This window comes from Gossypium arboreum, chromosome 11 (assembly GCF_025698485.1).
Source record: "Gossypium arboreum isolate Shixiya-1 chromosome 11, ASM2569848v2, whole genome shotgun sequence".
Lineage (NCBI taxonomy): Eukaryota > Viridiplantae > Streptophyta > Magnoliopsida > Malvales > Malvaceae > Gossypium > Gossypium arboreum.
In genome coordinates this window covers 9,198,179-9,211,616 of record NC_069080.1, presented here as the reverse complement: position 1 = coordinate 9,211,616, position 13,438 = coordinate 9,198,179, and the positions used below count along the sequence as shown (strand labels likewise).

General features: G+C 33.1%; 1 long non-coding RNA gene across 1 annotated transcript; it reads left to right on the top strand.

The window, feature by feature from the left end:
- The first annotated feature begins 263 nt into the window (after positions 1–263).
- Positions 264–917, top strand: LOC128283809 (uncharacterized). The gene is made up of 2 exons (XR_008274218.1): positions 264–389; positions 665–917. It is a non-coding gene; the product is annotated as an uncharacterized LOC128283809 (long non-coding RNA).
- The last annotated feature ends 12,521 nt before the right edge of the window (positions 918–13,438 follow it).

Genomic DNA, 13,438 nt, shown 5'->3' with positions numbered 1-13,438 from the left:
AATTGGAACAGTATGCAAATTTTAGTGAAAATTTTAAAAGACAATAAAATGTGAATTGGGCCAATTTAAAAGTGGACACAAAGGAGGCGGACTAAAAGCGCAAATCCTCCATCTAAAAGGTAAATACGCGTGGACCAAGTCACATACTGACTCTACCCTTCCCAATGCTGTTTTATTTTGTTTCTTAAAATTAAAACCTACTTTAAAAATTATTATTTTTGCTTTAAAGAGAACATTTTAACTTTTTCCTTAAAAAATCCCTTAAGTTTTGAGACTCTTCTCCTTCACTTTCCCCTCTTTTTTCTCTTCTTCAACAGACTAAAGAGAAACGGCTCCACCACCATTTTGAGCCAAACTTCGACTTCAGAGGTTCCTCTTGTGCCGCGACGGTGAGTTCCCCTCCCCTTTCTTTTTATATTTTCGTATGCGGATCCGAATGGAAATGAAAAAAAATGGAAAAAGAAGAAACAAAAAAAAATTGCATTAAATAATTACCTTTGAAAATACTCTTTGGTTACTTTCTACTGATTTTTGTGTGTATTTTGTATACAATTCGTATTCTCTTTCTCCGAGAGGAAAAAAAACCATCATTTTACAATCAAAATTTAGAGGCTTTATAGTCCAAAATACAAGCGGTTTCTAGTTATTTTTGCTCATATTGTAGGTCATGGAGACATGGGAGCAAAGCGCACGGATATGAGGCGAGCCATGCGCGAGTCGGTGATCGTGCATAGTGCGTGGAGGCTGCTGGTGGCCACTGCTGCGGCGCGAAACATATGAAAACCCTAGGTTTTCCGAAATTGGGCCTATTAGTGTTGGGCCATTTGTAACTTGACTTGTATTTTGGGCCGTTTTATGTTTTATCTTTGAATATATATGGGCCCGGGCTAAAAATTGGGTCTACACCTTCTATTTAATTTTTTTGTCTCTTTTAGCACTTGAATTTGCATTGTTTATCAAATCACTAAAAATGGATAAAAAAAAAACTTAACATCTATAACTTTGTTGATCTAGCATACACGTGAATTGCAATGTGGATGCCACATCAACAATTATTTAAATTTTCAAATTTAACATAGATATGTAACTGGCAATTAACTTTAATGGATAAATGGCTGAATTAATTGTTCAAAGGCTCAAGTGAGTGGAAAAAAAATTAGGGCTTTTAAGGCCCTTTAGCCTTAACATTTTTATACAAGTCAATGTTATTGTACAAATTATTTCATCCAGATTGTTTGTGTGTGTGTGTGTATATACTATTATTTAAGTGCGTGATTAAGTTGGCTTATTAATGTTGTCCTTAACTGAGTTGGTATCATAAATCAACTTGATATTAACTCAAGAAAAATGACAATATCAAGATAAACCCTTGAAGTGTATTTGATATTTTTTTTTTCGCAACATTCATACTGCTCTGTTAATAGTAACAAAGCAGAGTAGTATCCAAATAAAAATACAGCAAAAATTAAAGCATAGTTCCAGCAGCATTAAAGTACCAAACAAAGCAAAAATCACTACCAAGCTTTAAACAATTAAGTCATATTTACCCCAGCCAAAGCCAATGAGAACGTCAGGTCGTTTCCATTCCTATCCACCAAAGAGAAGACAATGGATCCAGCCTTGCACTTAGTTGATTCAATTTCTGAAAAAATTGCCTGAAGCGACCAAGGTCTCAGCCCCTTGTTGTTACACCAAGAAAACACCACCGCAGAGCCTACTTCAATTATCAGTGAATTAAAACACTTCCAGCTTGTCGATTCAAACACTTCGAGAGCAATTTTCACCGCTTCAATCTCAGCTTCCTCAGTAACATTTGTACCTGCAGCACCAGAGAATATCCCTCTTGCCATCCCCTCAAAATCTCTCAAAATTCCTCCACAGCCGGCTTTATCCTGTTTAGTTACACCACAAACATTGAATTTGAACCATCCATATGGAGGGGGTCTCCAAAAGGAAACAGTTGAGTTGAGTTTGTGGGACACCACTTGACATCTTTGGAGCAAACTACCAAAACTTCTCTTGTATCATAAGTTCATTATGAGCTGATCTAATCCACAACAATGCCCTCATCTTAGTTTGAAAAACTAAATTTTCCATTTTTACTCTCCTACCTTCAAAAACCAGCCCATTTCTTGCTATCCATATTGTCCAATAAGCTGCAGCACAAGAAATTAGCCATAAACTTTTCTTACTAACTTCTATTTTCGCATTGTAACATAAAGCAAAGAAGTCCACAACACCATCGACCCTTTTCCATTCAGTATCCTACCAACTAAAAATATTTGCCCAAAATCTTTCAATAAATCTGCATTTGAAAACTAGATGAGGTGCGCATTCCAGAACTCTTTTGCACCAAGGGCAAACAATCGAAAGATGCTAAAGGTTCACTCCTCTTTTAGCCAGAAAATCCTTAGTCGGGATTCTGTCGATAGCCAACATCCACAAAAAGCTACGAACTCTAGGAGGGACCTTAATATTCCAAACTTTACCACAATCAAAATTAATATCTGATTCATCTTCCAGAATTAATAGCTCTGAACACTTTTTAACCAAGAACACCCCCAATTTATCATTCGACCAACACAATCTATCCTCTTTATCCGAAATCAATACTGTGCCAATCAATCTATCGGCCAAAATTTTGCACATCTCCTTCTCTCTATCCAATAATGGTCTAAAAAACCATCCTTTCCATTTAACAGATCCTGTCCCTGAATTGCTTAACGACTCTTCAACAGTACTTACTTTATTTTTAGCAAGACAGAAAAGCCTTGGGAAAACATATTTCAATGGTCAATACCCACACCAAATGTCCCACCAAAACAAAGTCGATTTTCCATTTCCTATTTTCCAAAAAAATGCTTCCGGCCCCACCTTTGATATTCTTAATTTGATATATTTACCCTATTTTAATTTTCTTTAACTCACTAACTAATCTAATTTTTTTTTATCTTAATTGCATACAAATTGCATATGTGCTATTATTAATTTTAAATCTTATGTTTCATTACTTATTATATGTTTTTTAAGCATACAATTAAATTCTAGATACATCATTTTCACACATATACCGATAATTTGCATGATGCATACATCACAGTCAAAGAGAAACAAAGTTGACAATATATTTTATTAATTACTTTAATAATTTAAATGATTTGGTTAGCAAGTTGATTTAAAATTTAGTATCATACTCCATTCAATAAATATTTTATTTCTAAAATTATTATTATTAATCCCTCTTAAAAGTATTATAATAAACTACGATTTAAAATGATTAATGCAAGTATTAACTTATAAATCGATTATCAATTATGTCATTGGCTCAATAATAAATTTATGTGGGTTTCAAGTGTTGAAAAACTAATCAAGAATTTATTGATGGATGGAAAAAACTAATAGTACATTCAGTAAGAAAACTATCAGTTTATCTATAATTACAAACTCATTAGTTTTATAGATTACCTGCTAACTGACTAACAAACTAACTATACTAACTGAGTCTAACTACCCAGCTAATTGTCTACTTTCTTTTCAACACACCCCCTCAAGTTGAGGGGTGATACAAATCTTTAACCCCCAACTTGGACACCAAATATTCATGCTGCTTGATTCCAATAGCTTTAGTCATCAAATCTGCAAGCTTTTCAGTTGTCCCAATATGTTGCATTTGAATCAAACCTTCTCCAATTTTATCTCGTACAAAATGACAATCAATTTCTATATGTTTAGTGCGTTCATGAAAAGCAGGGTTTGTTGCAATCTGTAGTGTTGCCCGGCTATCTAAAAAAAGTAAAGACTTGTCAAGCTGACTAAGACAGACCTCTTTCAACAAGCCATCCAACGAAATAACCTCTACTACTACTGCTACCATGCTTCTATATTCAGCCTCTGCTGATGATCGAGAAACGGTAGTTTTTTTTTATTTCCATGAAACGAGAGAATCTCCAAGCTTAACACAAAAACCAGTAATGGATAGTCTGGACATGAGACATGAAGCCCAATCGGAATCACAAAATGCAATAAGTTGTGGTTTACTAGATGCAGTCGATAGGATACCTTGACCAGGATTTTTTTTTTATATATCGAACCACCCGAAAAGCAGCATCCAAATGAGATTTTTTTGGTTTGTGCATGAACTGGCTTAAGTGTTGAACTGAAAACGATACGTTTGGTCATGTATTGGTCAAATATAGCAACCTTTCCAGAACTCGTTGATATACTGCAACATCAATAATCAATTCATCGCCAGAAGCCCTCATTTGTACAGATTCATCATATTTAATCGAAGTAAGTTTCTGATTTTGTTCAAGAGGCGCATTCGTTGGTTTTACTTCTCCTAACCCAACATCATCTATCAACTCCAATGCATATTTCTTTTTATTCAAAACAATTCCTTCACTTGATCTCATAACCTTTATTCCAAGAAAATATTTCAATGCATGTAATATCCCGAATTAAGGCCTAATCGGAATAGTGGTTTCGTGACCACAAATCCAAGATAAAAATAATTATTTTAAAATTATTTTGAGGTTTATGATATGATTGCATGATTGTGTAAAAATTTCGTGATGAAATTTTATGCATAAAGTGCTTAAGTTGAGATTAGGGACTAAATCGAATAAGTTGTAAAACTTGCATTCTAGAAGTTTTTAGTATGAAATTGCTTTGAAATATTAATTAGGAGGTCTTAAATGGTAATTTGACCAATTTTAAGTTTATGGACAAAATTAGGACATGGAAAGAATTTTTGAAAAGTTTAGTAGTAAGGGCATTTTGGTCATTTCGATATTAAATGAAATAAAAATAAGAAAAATAACCCAAAATGATCATCTTCTCCATATTGTTCTGCCGATTTTTGCTCTCCTCCATAGCTGGGGTTTCTTCAACTTTCAAACTTCATAGTAAGTGATTTCAAGCCCCGTTTTTAATGATTTTTATGTTTTTGAAATCACGGTAGCTCGATTTAGCTTATGTTAACAATAATTCAACCTATGGTTCATATTTGGAAAAATACCCATAGGTGAAATTTGTGTATTTTGGTGTTTTATGACAGAATATGAGGTTTTAAATTTTGTTTGACAACTTGTGCTACTCGGTTTTGAGTGAAAACGAGTAAAAAGGCTTAATCAGTAAAAAAATATTTAGTAGTTATAAATACATGTTAGAGTGAGAATTTGATGTTGCCATAGAAGGGGAAAATGATCAGCATGTCATAAAACATAATAATAAGGGATGAAGTTTAATTCCCGAGCCTAGGGGCAAAAGTGTAATTATGCAAAAGTTTAGGGGTAAAATGGTAATTTTTCCAAAGTTCGTATTAAGGACTGTTTTAATGAATGTATGTATTAAATAAGATTAATTTGGTATTATAGATCAAGAGAAACGAGATTCAAGTCGTGATCGGGGGAAAAACAAAGTTTACGAGGAATAGGCTCGATTGTTAAAAATTTTGTACCGAGGTAGGTTCATGTGTAAATAATGTAGCATAATTGTTATTTTTAAGTTATTGATGTTAAATATAGGATATGCTGATTCTTATCATGAAATATATGCTTTGTGGTTATTTTCGAATAAAATACAAATTAAGTGTATTATTTGTTAAATATAAAGTGCTACCGAGTATTGGTTTCGGTATTTTAAGGAAGATGGCAAGGAGACGTGTTCGAGGAAAATCCCGTTTGAACCTTAGGAATAGATTAGGATATAAGTGACATGTCACTAGGATGGTTGAGCATCCGAACTCGTTGAGTTGAGTCTGAGTTCATTTATGGATGTGGAATGTCCGAACTCGTTGAGTTGAGTCCGAGTTCGTGAGATTTAACTAGGCATCCGAACTCGTTGAGTTGAGTCCGAGTTCACTTATGGATGCGAACGCCCGAGCTCGTTGAGTTGAGTCCGAGTTCACTTATGGGCGGGTTACAGGATAGCTTGGCTACAAATGTGGCACTTATGTGCAAATTATCCATGTATCCGAATTATATTCCGATGTGTTCAACGGGTAAAATTTCTAGTGAAATGGAAGAATACTTAAGATGCAAGTGACGTTTTGGTAAGTGTTGTGAAATGGACACTTTGTGGACACTTTGGACAAGTATGTACTTAACCCTCGGGTTGAAAATAGATACAACAACGATAAGGTGGTAAGATGATGAATGATGTTTAAAAATGTGATATATGTTTTGGTGATACCATACTAAGGTTGTTTGGTATAATTGTATGGTTATGTTACTTGTTATTTGCATATGAACTTACTAAGCATTTATGCTTACTCCTCCTTTTCGTTCATTGTAGTTTTAACAAGCCGGCTTGAGAATTGGGATAGGTCAAGACTGCTCACACTATCCAAGGCCTAAATTGGTAAAATGGCTTGTGTGTTTTGAATGTGGCATGTATGGCAAAATACTCACTTTGTGTAAATGATCTTATGATATGGCTATGGTTTGGAAAGAAAAGGGTTTGTAAATGATTAGCCATTGGAATGGCCAATCTAAGTCATATTTGATGTTATGTATGTTTAAAATGCTATTTGGTCCATGAAAATCCTTAGTAAAGTGAAATCGCCATAAAATGAATCGACAAAGAAGAGTGATGTAAATTTGAAAAATCACTAAAAATGGTAGAAATGGAATTAAATGATGAATAAGTTATGAAGTTTAATCTTAATGAGTCTATTTTCATATGGATTGAACAAAACAGGTATATGAATTATATTTTATGAGATATTTGAATTTTTGTGAAACAGGGCCAGAGTGATTTCTGAATCCCCTGTTCTGAATTTAGAAATTCACCATAAATTGTACCAAAATAATTAGATGGTTTATTTTATATTCTTAGAATCCTTATTGAGTTTAGTTTTAGGAGAAACAAACGGCATAGTTATTGAAACTCTGTACAGGAGATATATGATTTGTAATACACAGAGGTCGAGCGGTCAAACCTCAAACAGGGAGACTTTAACTAATAAACTGTACTAATTGGACCGACCAAAAATTCTATAAAAAAATTAGTAGATATATATATGAGTCTAGTTTAAGGAAAAATTTAGGGAATTGAATTTTTAGGTTCGGAACTCGAGATATGAATTTTTAAGTAACTGTGACGTAGTTGGACAGCTTGTCCGAATTTGTTTAAGTGCTCAAATAAGTTTAGTAATGCCTCGTGCTCGACTCCGGCGACGGTCTCGGGCGTGGGGGCGTTACAATGCACCCAAGTCTTTCATTTTAAAATTTTAGTGCAAGACCTTTTTAAACTCATTTATCATACCAATGTCATTTCCTATGATTAGCAGATCATCAACATAGACAAAGTAGAATGACTATGTTACCCTATTGTCTTTTGGAAAACAAGGAATAGTCATATTTGCTTTGTGTGTAGCCTCATTACAACAATGCCTCAATAAGCTTTAAATTCCATTGTCGAGAAGCTTGTTTCAAACCGTACAATGATTTGAGTAGACAACACACCTTATGCTCCTTCTATGTGCGAAAACCGTCTAGAATGTCCATATAAGCCTCTTCACACAAATCTCATTGCAGAAAGGCATTGTAAACATCCATTTGGAAAAGGGGCCAGTCATGTATGGTATCCATACTAACAACAGTCTGAACAATAACATGCTTAACATGCTTAACCATAGGGGAAAAAGTCTCTTGAAAATCAATACCAACCTGCTGATTGTACCCTTTCCCTACCACTCTAGCTTTAAACCGTTCAATAGAGCCATCAGAGTTACACTTGATCTTATAGACCCATTTGCACCCAATAGGAACAACACCAGCAGGTAAAGAAATGACCTCTCAAGTACCATTGTCTTCTAGAGCTCGAATTTCTTATTGTATAGCATTAACCCATCTTGGATCCAATATGGCCCCAGCATATGTCTGAGGTTCAGTCAAGGAAGAAATATGGGCTGCAAACAACTGAGTGTGTACAGGTAAATGCAACGAGGAATAAACATGAGAAATAGAATATGAACTTATAGTAAGGGAAGCGAAAGATTGGTTGGAATAGACGTAATCTCTCATCCAGGTAGGTGTCTTAGCAGACCGTGTGGTGCGTCGTAAGGGGTTTGACGGGAAAAAAATTGTCTTAGGAATGATGCAAGACTGAGTAGGTAAAGCGGTATTAGTTGATAAGGTAGGTTTGAGAAGAAGAAGTTGCTAGCAAAATAGGTGATAGATAAAGGATAGGAATGGAAGACAAAGGCTCCAGATTAAGAAAAGTAGAGCTATCAACTGTAGGAAAAAGTAAAAAAATGTTTTGTAAGAAAGGCAAAAGGAAACACGATATCATGAAATACAACATCGCAATTAACAAAAAAAAAATTGTTTCAAGATTGAATAACAAGTAACCTTTCTGAACAGTAGAATATCCCATAAACACAGAAGGAATAGCTTTAGGAGAAAATTTATCATGATAATTGGGTGTGGTAGCATAGCAAAGACAACCAAACACTTTTAAACGAGAAAGATCTGGAGGTTTACGATATAAAAGTTCAAAAAGACTCTTCTAATGCAAGAGAGGAGTAGGTAGTTAATTTATCAAAAAACATACAGTTAATACACTCTTACCCCAAAATTTACTAGGCATATGAGATTGAAATTTGGGAGACCTAACAACAGGGGCGTAGCCAGGGGGCTAGCATGGGCCCCAACCCCCCCTAAAATGTAAAATTACATTTTAGGCCCTTAAATTTTTTTAAAAATTTTAAATTAATAAAGGTAAAATTTTACTTTGGCCCCCCTAAAATTATAAAAATTCAATTTAATCATTTATAAATTATAAAGATATACACTATAAAAAATTAAAATTTCATCAGGCCCCTCCTAAAAAATTTTTCTGGCTTCGCCCCTGCCTAACAACATCAAGCAAATGTCTATGTTTACACTCAGCAACTTCATTATACTGTGAATACACGAGCTTTGATGTACAACGCCTAACATAGTAAAAAATTTGTTATACTCAGTCTTAAAAAATTCATACCTATTATCACTACGAACGAATTTGATGCTATTGGAAAATTGATTCTTAACCAATGTAAAGAACTATTTGAGATATACAAGAGCATCACTTTTATATCGTAACAAATACATTCATGTCATTCTTGAGTAATCATCAACAATGGTTAAAAAATACCTATGGCCATTATGAGTAAAAACTCGATAGGGCCCTCACAAATCTATATGAATAAGAGAAAAAATAGTATCGACACGAGATGTACTTATGGAAAATGGAAGTATAGTTTGTTTAGCAAGAGGACACGCAGGACATTGTTGTATGCTATCACTATTCAAAATTGTGCAATGAAGATTAAGCACCTTATTCAATCTTGAAACAGAAGCATGGCCAAGTCTAGTATGCCAAAGAAATGATGGTTCAACGGATGTAACAGATGCAACAGACAGAGTCACAGCCACACTAGTCTGTCGAGAAGGTTCTAGGATGTAAAAATCACCTCGCTCCCTACCAATCCCCTCATCTTTTCACTTGATAGATCCTATATGAGGCAAAGATGAGGATAAAACGAAACAACACAATTGAGATCATTAGTAAGTTTAAAAATGGAAAGAAGGTTATAATGGAAATTTGGAACATAGAGAACTTTGGTAAGCTAAAGATCAGGTTGAACTGTACAGGTGCCAACATGAGTAATTCAAACAAAAGAGCCATTTGGGAGTCGAACAAAAGGTGAATGTGATGCATATACAACAGGAGATTCTAAGAATTGGAAATCAGAGAGTATGTGGTCAGTAGCTCCAGTATCCATAATCCAATTTTGACCTACATTAACCATACCTGCTAGGCTTGCAACAGCTTCAACTGTAGGCTCCTTATTCAATAAACTCAAGATTTACTGATACTGTGCTTGACTAAACACAGATGCTTGTGAACTAGACACATCAACATCACTAGTCATTTCATTGCCACTTACAGGATCATTAACAGAAATATTGTTCACTACGGATCCAAAAACTTTGTTTGCCTTCTTCTTAGTGAACTTAAAATTTGTAGGGTAACTAATTATCCTATAACAACTTTCTTTTTTATGCCCTTTAATCTTGCAATGATCATAGGTTCTAATAAAATGTTTCTTTTGTACCATGTGTGCTGAGTGAAAAGAGATTGGATCAGACCCAACAACACTAGAACTATGTTGCCTCTGTGATTTCTCTTGCACGAGTATAGAGTACGCTTGATTGACAGATGGTAATAGATTCATTAAGAAGATTTGACAATGCACTGCATTATATGTTTCATTCAATCCCATTAGAAATTGGAATAAACGCTATTGTAAAACATGCTCAACATTTTGCCTTGACTGAACACATCCATATGAAGAAAAGGGCACAAGAGCATTATATTCATCCCAAAACTATCGTAACTTAGTAAAATACACAGAGATGGGAGCAATACCTTGAAGATGCGAGGTGATTTCACGATGCAAAAAATAAATTCTAGAACCATCAACTTTGTAGAACAGTTCATCAAGATCATTCCACACCTCTGCTATGCTAGATGTAAAAACAATCCCTGCCGAGAGCTCTTTGCTGACTGTATTCAAAATCTAAGACAAGACAATGGCATTACACTGCTTTCATTGATAGCCCATCTCATTATAATTCTCAACTCCAAGCAACTGGTGAGACACCAACAAGGCACCTTGGAGTATCAGATGGATGCAGGTAAAGGGGATGATTAAAATCAATAACTGATTCAGAGGGATTCACCATGATTCAAAAAAACCCGGATGTTGAAAACAAAAAAAATGTCGACGAGCAAGAACAGGAAGAAAACACCACAAATGAAAAGAGCCTTAGATTAACAGCTAGACTTTGCCCCACAAACGTATTTGGGCCAATAGAAACCAATAGAAAACGGGCTTGTCTATCAACCTATAGAACCCAAAAACAAAAACAAGACCAACCAACAATACTGAGCAAATTCGAATGACCGGAAGCAATACCTAACAACCATGAATTACTGGAAAGATGAAAATCATGAACAACAGAAAAGACAACGATCTCCGGAGCTCTAATACCCTGTTGAGAAACTGATCAAGAATTTATTGGTAGATGGAAAAAACTAATAGTACATTCAATACAAACTCATTAGTATTATAGATTACCTGCTAACTGACTAACAAACTAACTATACTAACTGAGTCTAACTACCCAGCTAACTATCTACTTTCTTCTCAACATCAAGTTGATTGGACTGATATTCAAGATTCGATCACTGTGTTTGTAAACATTTTCTCCCTTCCCATTGTAATTTCACTTCTATAAAGAAAAGGTTAGGAATCGATTTAAAAATTAACCTTGAAATATTATAGTTAATAAATTTTAATTATAAGTAATATTAATATTATTAAAATATAAAAAATATTAAATATTTTTTCAACATAAAATTTCATGGGCCAAGAGAAATTAAGATTTCTTAAAACACTGGGCGAATGCTGAGAGTAATTTTAGCAAAATTAAAAGCTACTCTTGATTAGAGAAATTAAAATGGAAGGGTTGCCCAAAGTACAAGATAACTTCAAGAGGAATACAAAACCTAAAAGTGACCTAGAGGAAAAACTTACATCCATTTTTTATTGGGACGGAGCTTTAGGCCCAAATATATAGTATTTTTAGATAGATCTCTAAACCCTAGTTTTACCTAAACCCAAACCCTAATAAATTAAAGGCTAGCTCCAACCCTAACGAACTCTAAAGATTTAATTGATTGTACATAGAAATTATTAAATCTCATTTGTCTTGATTGATCTGTTTTGCTTTTGCTTTTCCTTATTAATATAAGGGTTAGTGCCTAGTGGACTAAATTGCCTATTAAGAAATTTATTTGGGGTAAAAATGTGGATTGCAAATAAAGGTTAGAGAAACTGAACATCTACGTTACTCCTCCCTGGAGTGTAGGTTTTTATGTCTTGAATTGAATTAACAAATTCCAAGCTTCTCCTGTGCTGGGGGACTTTCCAATACAACCAAACTTCAATGTTAAGAAATATTTTAAGGTTAGGGTTTGGTTTCTTAAGCGGTGCAGTGAAGGCAAACTAATTAAGGGTGTATTTGAAAATTTGAAATTTTAATATGATGATTTGAATATATCATTTTTTTAAAATATATAATTTATTTTAATATTTTAATAAAATAAAATCGATTTAATATTTTTTACCTGCCTATCTACTTATGGTTGGAAACATAAAAAATAAAAATATTTATCAAACACAATTAAAATATTAAATTATTTTCAATAAATTATAAACACATCCTAAACTAAAAATTACATGCAAGTGGACGTGTATTGCCAACTTTCTTTTTTGGGCTTTGAGAAATGGTTTTTCATGGATTGAAGAAATAAAAATGAAAAAACCCTTTAAGCTTTAAGGTTGTTGTTTGAAAATTTGAAGTTACTCACAAGGCCCAATGTTGTTGTTTGTTTTGGGCTGACCTGACAACCTTAATCTACTTTTCGTTTGATTCGAAAAAGCCTATGAAAGTTGTTCATAATAATAACACCAACAGTCATGGGTTTGGGATGGAATTAGAGGGTATTTGGATTGAGTGGTGACACGAAATGGTTGATGTGTTATGGGAATCCAAGAATGAAAATGGAGGTGGGCAAGTGGATGGAATGATGTTGAAGATGGAGACGAAAATGATGGTTCATTTGGTGTGTTAGCATCCACATGTGTGACTCAATTCCTTGTCTATTCCATAAATGCCTTTATATTGGTGAACGCTACCCTTATCCTACATCAAAGTATTTGGAAATATATATATATATATATATATATATATATATATAAATTTTAAATAAATATTACCTAATAACATTTAAGGTTCATTTGTTTACATGTAAAAAGTTTTACGAAAAATATTTTCTGTATTTTTCTGTATTTGTTTCACAGAAAATAGTTTGCTCAACAAAAAATAACTTACAGGTCAAGATAAAATAAGTCAATTTTCCGTAAAATGGCTTACTATTTGGAAAAGTATAAGTCATTTTCCTAAAAGAGTTCATCTATAGATAATTTTATTTTTATATAAAAATTAACTTAAATTAAGCTTAATATTATTATATTGATAATTTTTTTGTTTTTAAAAATATTTAAAATATTATATTTTTCAATATTATTAAAAGTGAATATTTAATTATTTATATTTTGTCATATAATAAATTATTAATATAATAAATATAATTTATTATTTTAATAAATTATTTAATATTTTAATTTTATTTTAATAATAAAATTTAAAAATAATAATTTTAAATAATATTATTCAAAAATATGCAATATTAATATTTTAATAATAAATATTTTGTAGTATAAAGGTTAAAATATGTAATAAGTCTATGTACACTTCAAGATTTGTAATTTAGTTTTTGTACTTTTATTTTCAAGAATTTAGTTTCTTTACATTTCAAATTT